The sequence below is a fragment of the Pseudorasbora parva genome, chromosome 21, assembly GCF_024679245.1.
Source record: "Pseudorasbora parva isolate DD20220531a chromosome 21, ASM2467924v1, whole genome shotgun sequence".
NCBI classification, from domain to species: Eukaryota; Metazoa; Chordata; class Actinopteri; order Cypriniformes; family Gobionidae; genus Pseudorasbora; species Pseudorasbora parva.
Window position 1 is genome coordinate 36,445,085 of NC_090192.1, and position 13,114 is coordinate 36,458,198.

General features: G+C 40.4%; 1 protein-coding gene across 9 annotated transcripts in view; it reads left to right on the forward strand.

The window, feature by feature from the left end:
• ebf3a (EBF transcription factor 3a) overlaps positions 1-13,114 on the forward strand; it is a 96,626-nt gene that overhangs the window by 28,413 nt on the left and 55,099 nt on the right. The window lies entirely within an intron of this gene.

Here is a 13,114-nt window from a genome sequence, read left to right on the forward strand (position 1 = left end):
AGAGAGAGAGAGAGAGAGACCCTTTATTGTGTAATGCAGGCTTTGACATGGCAGTTTCCCAAACAGATTTTCTCGCTGTCTTTATTCATTCGCTGCTTGGCTGGCAAGAAGCGGCGGTACAAAAAGGGAAATGCGCTGTTTACATCCAGGCAGGGAACACCTGTAATCATTTGTGAGGTTAAGAAGATACATCTACATTCCCGTAGAGGTCTCGAAAGCGCAGAAAAACCACTTTCGTACCCCTTTTTTTCCCCCCTCGTCTCTTCTCTCAGGTGTTGTGACGCGGACAGGGTCTCAGCTGAAGCCCCTAGAGGTGTCTGGGAGTGGCGTTCTCCTCCACAGAAAGCTGCAGTTCCCCCGTTGTTAGTGTTTTGTCACGTGCTAGCGCGTCTAGCTCACACACAGAGTTGTTGAACAAACAGCCGTTCGTCGGTCAATAGTGTTTCAGGCGGCTAATTGCGCCTGTGAAATGAACTGCCCCTCTTCTTCGGAGACAACCGCGTTTGAAGCTCTGCAAGACCCCGCGCACCACTGTGAGGGATTTTCTGCCTTTTTCATCCCTCCATCCATGCACCCCCCTCGTTTTATACCTTTAGGATGCAAAATACACAGGGCTGTACAAAGAAACGTCTCTCACATTGTATATACTTCATTTTTTTGCTTTTTTAGAATGAAAAAAAACAACAACCTTCATTTATGAATTTACTTTATTAATTTAAGTCTTTGAAGACATCCAGGACATTTTAAATCCGATTTTGGTTCCTGAAGGAACATATTTATTTAATTATTTAGTTTTAATATTTTTTAAGCAATTTTAATCTTATGTCATCGTATATTGTCTTTCTTGCCCCCCCCCCCCAATTATTATTATTATTTTTTTTATAGATTATAGATATAATTTGCATTTTCAGAATAAAAAAACTTTATTTATTGTATTCATTTTTATTTGTATTTTTAAAGCAATTTTAATCTCATATCTTGTCTTTTTTTTCTTCTAGAGTGATTATTTTGTTTGTTTTTTTGTTTTTTATAAACCGATTGTTATAATTAAATTCATAAAGTATTTTTTTATGTTCATTTTATTAACTTTTTATTACTTTTAATCTCACAATATGTTCAAATTTTTTTTTTTTGTTTTTTTTTTTTTTGCGTTCACTTATTTAATGTATATTGATCATTTTGAGGTCTCTGTATAACACTGTGGCTCTGAATGATTATCATATTCATGTACCACAGTATAGTTCAAAGGTTTAACTGTCTGATACTACCACTACTTTTTTGTAATGCTAGTTCTGCTAGTGAACAGATTTGCTTAATCAATAGTCCTGGATCCACAGGTTTTGATGTGCATGTTGGGAGAGCGACTACATGACTGGTGGAACAGATTAATTAGACACTGTATTGGGTGTCTCAGATTAACATATCAGGCAGAGGGCCGCACTATTGTCCATGTGACTGAAGCCGATGCGTCTGTCTAATGAACTGCAGGCCAAAACTATCAATTAACCTGACAAAAGGGCCCTCACCGGCAGGGACAGACCACTTAACGACAACCTCTCCGCTGTAGTCGCCATTACCCTGTCACTCACACGCAAACGCATGCTCTCTCTCGCCTCAAATTGGGTCCTCCGTCTCGCACACTCCGACGCAGAGATTTGTGTTAACTGTAATCCAATAAAGCCGGGGAGCTCTGTGGAGTAGCGTCCCTCCGAGAGTCCGTCCGTGGGGCCTGAAGCCGTACCTAATGGCCATTTAGGGCCAAAGTAGCTGTGAAGTGTTAAATATTTACATGTAAAATGCCAATAGTAATTGCAGACTATGTCTGAGGTTGTCTTGGGACAAAAAAAGGCCATTTGTACCCAAATACCTCCAATAAGAGCGCAGCTTGGTGTTTACGGTTTATTTAGCGTTCGGCTTTACCCATGAGCATGCATGCACGCTGTCAAGTTTTGCTTATTAATATGGAGGATAAATCTATATTTAGCTTCTGTTTTTTGTTCTCTTTTTTTGAATGATTGTTGGGTCCAGAGGCGGCTAATGTGGTGTTGACTCCATGTGGCCTGTCTATTAGGGGTGACAGGACTGCCCTGGCAAATAATAAAGAAATATTTATGCTCCTCTTAGCGATGCTAACAAGGTAACATATCAAGCCTGTGCACTGCGGGGTCTCCCTCTAAGCTTCAATAAAGTCTTGTGGACTACACACACACACACACACACACACACACACACACACACACACACACACACACACACAAACACACACCCCGCTTCCCTGTGTGTGTGTGTGTGTGTGTGTGTCCCTTTCCGCTCTGTCCCCTTCTTTTTGTTTGCGAAATGAGATTGGTCATAAATCCAGGCCATCTCATATATATTTGAACGCTGGTATTTGCTTCTGCCAGGAAAGTGCACTTTACATGTGGTAACACGCGATTACCTGGCCGTCTTATTGCGAAGGAAGAGAAAAATCAATATCAATTTATAATTCACCATTGTTGCCTATATCTGGTTTTATGGCACTCTTGCCTGCCTCATTAATGTTTCAGATTGATTGACTGGAACCCAAAGATTTTTAACGTGTTTCTTTTTTATTTATTTTCCCTTAATAATTCAATAAACCATAACTGGTTCCATTCTCAAAGCACATAACATGAAAAACAGAGAAAAAAAAAACCCCAAATACCTCATATTATGAAATGAAGTCAATGAATTATTAAGGGAATTGTTTACCTAATATTAGGAACATTTTGTCATAATTTACTCACAGTCGTGTTACTTTAAACTGGATGGATGGATGGATGGATGGATTTTGTTGAGTTAAAGTAAAAGGTTGAGTTAACAACATAACATAAATGTCATTTTTGGGTGTACTATCCTTTGAAGCAAAGAGTGTGCATCTGCATATCAAAATGTTAAAATTGAAGATTTGGCTATCAAATGGACTCTCGTCGTTTCTGTCACATTCCTGAATCTGATTTTCATCCGTCATATCGCGTCCAATCAGAGGACAAAGGCGACTCTCGTTTCTGGGGTGACCCGCCACAGACCCTTCTGACGGCTGCTTAAGTTGTTCCTTTTACTCCGGTGACTGACAGATGGAAAATTACGCTTTCAAATTCATCCCAGTCATTCTGCTCTGTTCTTACGTGTCAAAGCCCCCATGGGCCGGAGACAGTGAGGAGGGAGTGAAAAAAAAGAGAGAAACGCTGTGAGAAAGAGTTGGGCTAACACATTAGCTTAGCCCGCAGAAGGGAAGACAATCGTGTGTTTGAGAACTCTGAAGGAAAATCAATCATGTCGTAAGTGAGCGTATGAGTAAATTTGAACCCTGACAACTTTCATCATCTCGCCGTGGAGCGTTCGGCGGGCTGCAGTTTTCTCTCTCTTGCTCTTTCCCGCTGAGCGCTTCTGTGCTCTCCTCCGGAAGAGAAAATGAGCGCCTTTACTCTCTCCTTTTTCCCCGTCTCTCCTCACAGCTGTCTATTAAGAGGGTGAAGTGCTGGAGTCTTTTCTTTCTTTCTGTCTTTTTTTACTTTACTGCCTCCTGTCCAGTCCGTCCTTTTTGAAACACATCTGTCAAAGGGCCGGACAGTGATTTAGCCCCGTTTTTTTTGTCTCTCCTTCTCTCTTCCGTTTAGACGTAACCACCATCATAACAGGGACTTATTTGCAGGTGCAATAAATTTAACACTGGGAAAATTGAATTGGAAGCAAATTCATCTTTAATCCCCCAATATCATTCTAACGTGCCTTTTATTAAGTCTTAAACTCACAAGCCGTCCGCGATCGATTCCGGCTGAGAGAACGGGCACGATGTCTAATTTTGTTTAGTTTATTGAAGAGCGGAACGACAGCTTCGACCTTCGCCTCTCGTCTGTGAAGCTAAACATCGGCCCGTTGTTGTTACGGTCAATGCGAGAGAAAGGCCAGAAAAGGCAGATATTTTAAAAACAAAGTTTCTGAGGCACATGCTAGAAGTTAAGGATGGCAAGATGGAAATCTGCTTTGGTGATTGATTCAGAGCGCTGTGAGATATTTCTTCAGTAAGTGTGAAGTGACCCGGTTAGATGGTAATATGGGCTAATGTGACTGCTCTGTTTCTTAATGTGAGCTTTAGCTGACAAGCACCGGCGGCAGGGAGGGGAAAAAAAGATTTAAGTCTGTTCTCTCTTCTTTAACAAGAAAATTAGTGTGCAAAGGAGATCTGTCACGATAAAGAACAGTGCGGTGGCCTCCCCCCAACCCTACACCTTCTCTCTGTACTCTACGACTCCCAGCGGGACGCATCCTTAAGTGTTATAAGGATAAATTTATTGTCCTGGCCACATTATTTAGCGATTTGATTTGTGCCAGGGATTTGCATTAATTCTGAGCCGGAAAGAACGATGATTCATGAAGGGGAAGAGGAATTTGCAGGAAAGGAATCGAGATCGAGAGAGTTAAGATTGATTGTCTTTCTTAAGTCTTTCTTAAAGCAGTTTTACGATTTGTCTTCAGATGAATGTAGATTATAAAGAAATGTCCATGGCCTAGAAATCACAAATGGAAATCACAAACGGAATTTAAAAAAAATAAAAGTGAAATTTACAGCTCTAAAATTTTACATTAACTTGAAATCTCAGTTTGTGTACAAACATGTTCAGTACTCTGGAGAAGTCAATGAAAATATGGAAATTACATATTATGGTGCTTAACCGTGTTTTATAAGATAGGGGGCACTAAGACACATCTTCTGAAAGAGTTTGAGAAGCTCCGAAATAAAAACACAGGTAAAAAAGAAACAGAAACAAGCAATAGCATATGTAAGATGCATATGTAAAATCAAAATATTTCTAGTATTTTTAAATGAAATGTTGATGCAGGACGAGGTATAGGACTGTGGGGGAGTTGATGGATTTGATCTACTCCATCTATGCTTTGATCACCTTTCTGAATCCGACAGTCTTTGACAAAAACAAAAAAACATTTTTGTTTTTCTCAGCTTTTTGCTCAAATATTTAGCTTTTTTAAAATTAATGTTACCCACATTCAACTGTCAAGTGAATCTAGAATAAAACATGTTTTTGTTGTTTAAAAGCAGAGGGTCTGTTTTTTCTTTTGTTAAATCACATGTTAAATGATGCAGTATATTAAAATAGTTAAATTACACTGTAGGGCACACGCTAAAAAAACTATGGTAGCTTTCTGGTGTTTTCCACAATTTTTCCATGGCCATTCAGTTTCAGAGGCAGAGGGACACGTGTGTGTTGTTTTGTCTTGGCTAGTCATGACCTTTCTGATCTGGGGGTGTCACTTCGTGACCTCTTCGCACACACAGATAGACACACACACACACAGGAAAGGATGAGATCAACACTAAAGCAAGCAAACATCTCTGGCTGAGAAAACATGAGCTGCCACACACACACAAAACAGGAAGTGTTTCTGGAGAAGCACAGGAAGTGAAGGGTGCCCGCACACACACACACACACACACACACACACACACACACACACACACACACACACACACACACACACACACACACAAAATGCTGAAAAGTTTGGTGTGTTGGTCCTCTGTGAGAATCCTCAGTTGGGAGCTCAGATTCAAAACCTTATAAAGCTCGTGTTCAGGCCAAATTCAGGAAAAAGCTGGTTGAAATTCTCTTCCCAGATGACTGTGGAAGCTTTATATCCCACTGTGCTCTTGACTTGGGTTACACGTTTGGCCGAGGACGACGTTTCCTGATCTTCCTCTTTCTCCTGAATGTGTTTGTCTTTAAGCTTCACGGCGTGTGAAGATGACACTTCTTTCAGCTATAATTGTGTCTTTTTTTTCTAACTCCTGAAATAAATCGCTTCCGGGGCTATGGGGAAAAACGGATTCTTGGCAAACAAGAAGCATATTTTGCATTTATTATCGAAAATAATTTTTACAGGTAGGAGGTGAGACAATTTGGGAATTTCCGTACGCTGGGAAGTAGGATCGAGAGCGTAAAACTGCTGCATTTTAAGCAGATTCCTGCTCTTTCCATCTGGCCCCACTGGCTGGAGAACCTGATCCGACCTGTCAATCAACAGGCCCCAGCTGTGAGGTGCGGCCCCCGCCTGGAAACCCTCCCCAACTCATTAAAACAGCTTCCCTAACGCTCCCCTCCTCTCTCGGCTCGGCGCTCCCTCTTTCCCGTTCCGTTCTCTCCTCTCCTGTCCTCTCTCCTCTGCTCTCCCACACTGCACAGTGGGGTTTTCATATCAGGGGTCTGTGACAGGATCATTTCAGCGATTTGTGGGATTCATCTGCAGTTAAAAGTACAGCCTAAGGCTAGTCTAATTGGTAGGAAGGCTAATTCCCTCCCGTCCTCCTGTCAGTCTGTATTTTATTTACTGAGCCTTGCCAAAACCTATTTACACAATAATGAGAGGAGATTGCTGTGATGCCTGCAACACAAAGACTCGCTCAGCGTGGAATCCAGAGCGAACAATTAAAAGCAAATCCGAAATCACGCTAGCAACCCGCCTGCTACACAACACAGGTACATCTATCCTGCAATATACCTCAAAATCATGTCGCTCAGAAGTTGCTCAGGAGTTCTCAGTTGTGTTTCTCCTAAAATTCATTGAGAGAAATTGAGTTCATACCAATGACAGTAAGACTATAGAGATTTAAAATGAACTTGGATAGCATCTCGGATCACTTGGTATTGGGGGAGTTGATGAGAAATGTTGGGGTTTATATTGAGATATAATTGAGAGTTTCCCTAGACTAGGGATCTTTGCAAATCTGAGAGTAGTTTGAGATATTTTTTGAGAATGCTCAATTGATTTCACTTGGAAATGTTCCTTCTAATGGACACCTCTAAAGATATCCATAGCTTAGGAGTTCAGTTGAGTTCCCACCTCAAATCATTGGGGGAATTGATGAGAAATGTTTGGGTTCAAATTGAGATTTCTTAGTTTTGATTGCAGACAAACTCTTAGCACAGTTCAAAACATCGTGGAGAGCTTTTGAGATCACATTTGTAAATATTGTCATCTAATAATTGTCTCTGCCTTTATATCCAAAGGTGTTGTGATCTAAGTTCTCAGCCATGTTTTAGGTGCCTCTTCTAAAATTCCTCAATAATGACACATGGATGAGCCATACATGAGGCAATTGTTGGCTTTTAAGTAATAATCTGGATGGTACAGCTAATATTGAGATCTATATGCTTTGTCTTTGGTGTTGAGCAAGGTGTAAGAAACTCTGAGAGACTCATCAGTCTACACACTGTAAAATATTATATGATTAATAAGTTGACACCAAGTTTTCAACATTTAAGTTATACAAGATTCAACTAATTTTAAAGTCAGACTAATTTAAGTTGAAATTACTTATATATCCAAGTTGATCTCCTTGTAATTTCATTGCAATCTAGGAGAAACAATTGCAATTTCATTTTCTGCAACTTTTCCATCTGGTCAGTTTCTTTCTGTTGTGTTAGCAGACAAAGACCGTGCACAGGTCACCCGTCAGGTTAGAAGTGTTTAGCATTGTCGTTTCTCCATGCGAGCGAGCCTGAGGTTTTTATACGGCTTTTTAGAAGCAAAAGACTTGTCAGGTTTAGACTGGATCGATGGAAGATGATTTAGGGGTGTTGGGAGGAAACAGGTTGTATTTTTCAAACTCAAATTAAAACCAGTCATGTGAATCTCTATCTCTCTCTGCCTTCACTCTCCCTCTGAAGTCATTTCTCTGTTATTTGTGGTGTTTGGTTTTTATCCTTGACACTTTCACAGAGTGACTGCTCACTTAGAACGAGGAAATCATTCAGAAGAGCCATATTTCTCTCCCCCCCCCACTCCTCTCTTGAACGCTCCTGCGACGTTAGCGCTCCATACCTACGGGAAGTCTCCGGAGAGCGCCTCCTTTATGATGATACTCTCAAGGTGAATATTGGCATTTATTTAGCCCGAGTTGGATATGAAAGAGATGTTTAGTAGCACCAACCCTGGCAGAAAGTGTGCAGTCAGCACTCATCGCTTCCTGTATAATTCTATTTCATTTCCCTTTTCTCAAAGTCACTGTGCATCCCTTTCTCCCCTCCAACCCTGTTCAAATTAATTTAACACTCCTCTTGAGGAATTCTGATCAAATTAAAGTTTTTCTTTGCGGAGATGACAATAGCGGTGCGTCTAAGTTTCAAGCAGAAATGACGAGCTCCTATATTTAGAGTCTCATAAGGGCTTTGCTTTTTTTTTTTCTGCAAGCAAATTAATTGAGGAAATGACAGACTTGGCTGAGGCATCAATCAAAAAGTAGCAACACGACAAACTTTGGCAGCGATTAGAGATGAGAGGTTTTTTTTTTTCCTCTCTTTTTTTAACCAGCTAACAGCTCCAACCCCCCGATCCAATTTCCTTCAAACAACAGTTTAAAAAGTCTTTCATATGACAGGAAGCAGAGGAAACAAATCATTGAGTGTAAACTACAACAATGATCACTTGAAGTGGAGATTTAGAGCCAAGTGGACGCATACATTTGTCTAAAACATACACTGGGGTGCAAAAATCATGGCAATTCATAATCTTTTTATTTATATATATATATATATATATATATATATATATATATATATATATATATATATATATATATATATAATCTTTATTTTATTTTTTTGAAGTTTTAAGATCTTTAAAAGTTTTATTACAAAAATAAATAAATAAAGGTTTTGGATCCCATTGTATATTCAAGAGAAGCTCCTGAAAGCAAGCACAAGGAATTTAGGCGAGTTGGGAATGCGAGATTCATGGTCTCTGACACAGGACTGATAAGGGCTGTTAGTGTGAGCCATTTTGTTCAAACACAGACAAAGATGGAAAGCATACAATGACACTCGATAAAGAACATCCGTATTGAGAAGTCCCACACCAATGCTGTAAGTTTCACGTTAAATCCTTACATGAGAGCTGGACCGCTGAAGAAATTTAGAGTCGTAAATTGCAACCCAGCACACTTCATCCATTGTAGATAAGTACATTTAAAAGTCTGGCACGATGAAGAACCATTGTTTGAAACCTAGAACAGGCCATTGAGTCTCTGTGAATGAGTGTCCATGCTGGAAAGTGAGAGGGAGTGTTAGTGTGTGTGTGTGTGTGTGAGAAAGAGAGAGGCTGAGAGAGCTGTCACTTTGAGGAATGAGAGACTGTGGCAGTAGGGAGCAGCCTGGCAGATGTGCAAAAGGAACACGAAGCATATTGATCAATTAAGTATGCAAATTCCTCCTGCTGACTAAAGAGAGAAATAAATAAAGTACAATAAGAATTAAGCCCCACCGTAATGACTCCCTCATGTAAAAAAAAGAAAAGAATAGAAAAAAAGAACGACCATCAGCCAAAAAATTAAAAATGTATATATATATAGTTTGTTTGTATGCATGCTTTAAGATCTAAGTGCATGACTCTACCTAATGTCAGTCAAAGGAAATGTTATATAATTCTAATTTCATGCAGGAATAAGATAGAGAGACTCCTGCCGCACAAAACCCACCCACACGAACGCACAACTGTTGTTTTCCTTCAATGATCAAACAACGGCAGCATAACATGCGACACACACACAGAAAAAAACAGAGAAATTCAGAGATTTCAAATTCAAAGTGGCGTTAAACCAACAGCTTGAGAATGTTATCGCCATCTATCTACCTATCTACCTATCTATCTACCTATCTATCTATCTATCTATCTATCTATCTATCTATCTATCTATCTATCTATCTATCTATCTATCTATCTATCTATCTATCTATCTATCTATCTATCTATCTATCTATCTATCTATCTATCTGTCTGTCTGTCTGTCTGTCTGTCTGTCTGTCTGTCTGTCTGTCTGTCTGTCTGTCTGTCTGTCTGTCTGTCTGTCTGTCTAAATTGTCAAACTTCAAAAATCTACTGTAATTACATTCTTTTATTTGCACTTCATTTCATATCTTTTCTCTGGGTTGGGGATCTTGTATGGTGGTCTTCTGTTGTGTTACCTCATGTGGCTGGGCTGTTTCTCTGTGAGATCGCCCCCCTCTACGGTGGTGAAAGGCTCCTCATTATAAGTTGGCCTAATGAAATTATCGTCTTGTTCTGCTCCTCTCTATGCTGTTGTCAGGACTTTGAAACACGATAGTTTAATTATGGACACTGTGTGTGTGTGTGTCTTTGAGTGTGTGTGCGTGCCCTCTTCAGCATGCGGGTGCACGAGAGAGCTCTGGACCTCTGGACGTCACCCAAGCCTGCGAGAGCTGCCCTTTCCTAGAGATATGTTAAACCTGCCATTCATATGAAAATTGACTACAGCCATCGGCCTGCTCTTTTGTTCCTCTCTCTCTCCATCCATCTCCCTCCGTTTCTTGAAACGAGTCCAAGTTTAGCACATAGGATCACGCCGATGCCAGAGTCATTTGATTTTCCTGCTTTATCCCGAATCCCCCTGCTCTGTGAGGCCAGAAAGCTTCTCTGCTTTTTTTTTTTATATCCCGGCCTCTTCCGAAACAACAGAGTGAAGTCCTATCTGTGTCCGCACATGCATATCGCCGGCAGGCCGCAAAACGCCCCGCTCACAATAAGAGAAGCATCGCAAGAGGTCATTTCATATAAAACAGGAGAAAATATTCGGTCTTTGACATTTGGACCGTGTTTTTTATATTTCTGCATGGGCAGATAGCATCAAAAGTCTCCTCCTCAATAATAAATATCAGAATGTCAGCTGTCAGTCACTGCCTTTAAGGAAAACAAGACAGAAAGGGAAAGAAAAAAATGGGGAAAAAAGGAAGAACAGACAAAAGCTATCCCGCCGTTGCGACAAGCAAGTGTTTATCCCATGAAAGAATGATGGAAATGAAGCTAGGGTGCGCGAGGGGCTTTAGAGGCGAGGAACTGGGGAATAATCTCTCACTTTCTCCCTCTTTCTACATTTTGTGAGTGTAGTTGTTCCCCTCTAAAGTCCCAGAGGGTTTGATCTGGAAAACAGGAAGCTCCATGAGTTCTTCCCCCCTCAAGGAACCTTGTGTATTTAGAAAAGCTATCTCTCTCTCTCTCTCTCTCTCTCTCTCTCTCTCTCTCTCTCTCTCTCTCTCTCTCTCTCTCTCTCTCTCTCTCTCTCTCTCTCTCTCTCTCTCTCTCTCTCTCTCTCTCTCTCTCTCTCTCTCTCTCTCTCTCTCTCTGAGATAAAAACAGCAACAGAAAATGTCCTACTTTAAAACAATTTAATCTCATCATTTCAGTTTCTCATTGGTCCCTTTTACCAAAATTGTAAATTTTAATAACTTTTATTCCGACACTAGCATATAGATGACCTCAAATAATTGTAATAATAATTTTGAATGTATGTTTAAACATGTATAATTTTAAATATATTAATAAATATATTAAAATAGTAAAAATAGTAAAAATATAATTTTTTATATACTTTTGATATATATATATATATATATATATATATATATATATATATATATATATATATATATATACACACACAAGCAATAATGCAGTGCTATAACTGTTTACTTTAGCACATCCTTTTTAATGCTTCTTTAATGTTTTTATTCCCCTGAATGCTGCCTGCTAATCTCAAATGCAAGGGTAAAATCTATGATTTCTTTGTGCGTTTTCTGCCACCCAAGCTGAATCCAGATCAGTTTCAGAGCACGCCGGCAAACGAATCTGGCCGACTAGTGCGGTTGGCAATTAGGCATCTTTGCTTCTGCTTGCTGCTTGATTAAGCTGATTGATGAACAGGCCATATGTGGTAGTGTCACAACTTGGCTTGACATCTCTCCGTCTATCCTCCGTACCATCTTTCCGACCGTCCATGAGGAAAGCCAGATCTGGAGAAATTGAGAGACGGGTGACAACTTCGATCTGTTGTTTTTTCCAGTCCAAAACCAAAAACAACATGACGCTTTAACAGCCAATCGCAAGCATGGTATTCGTTCAACCAGCCCTTAAAATAGTTTTGCTTTACATGTTTCAATGCCAAGTGAGACCTGTGCGATAGCGTGCATGCATTTGACAGCATATGTGTGTGAAAGCATGTGTTCGCGTCCCTGTTTCAATGCTAACGTGTGTCTGGGTGCGTGTTAAAGACCTGGCGCGCTACGTGTGTTTGCTGCGAGACGTGTGTGTGCGTGTGTTTTCTCCACAGGCTGTGGGGTGTGTGATTGCTGTTGTGCTGTCAGGTTGGGTGCTGTTGCTTGGCTTGACTGTGAGGCTCTTTTAATGTGCACTGGAGTAGAATAAGTAACTGCTCGCAGCGGCAGCTGAGCTCACTCCCTGTTATGGGTGACGCCGCCACCTGACATCCACCAGTCTGCTGTACAGAGAGCCTTTTGGCAACAACACACACATGCATGCATGCACGTGCACACAAGTGCATGCACAAGCATGGCGGTTCTTAACTGGTTTTGATTAAGGCAGCGTAGTACCAAAATTGCTTATAGTACAAAAAGAATGTTATTAAAATGACATTTTGAAATGTGTTAGTATTACGATTGATCAATCCGATTTTTTTTAATGTATATTTTGAAATAATTTTTATAATCCATCTGTCTCTAAGCTGCGACCCATCACGAACCACTGCACATACATGCACATGCATTGCCCTCATTTGCATGGAAATTCGACAGAAGCGCACGCTCCCTCTCTCCGCATCTCCTTTTCCATCCCTCTTTCTTTTCGCGACTTCGTCTTAATCATCTGCGTTGCCTCTTGATCATGTCCTGTGTTTTTCCTGGACAAGTTTGAAATTGCATGCGTCAGGACTTTGCTAATTAAAGTCATACTTTCAAAAATGGCATAATAACTGTTAATTAGCTTGATGCTATTTTCAGCATAATTTGCTAATTAGTGGAAAACCTGTACAGCATTTCTTGCTAATTACAGCGCAGCTCCTCATGCTGCATCTGTGACTGGCCTCCAAATGATGCCATTACACACGTCCACATCTCACATTCGCTCAAAACACTTCATTACCAGCTTCGTTATTGACAAACTCTGGAGTCAGCTGGATTTTAACTAATACGCTTATGAAAAATAATTGTGTCATGTGTTTCAACGCTGTGGTCACCCCTGAAAATAAACATCGCCCGTGAGGTGATGGGAA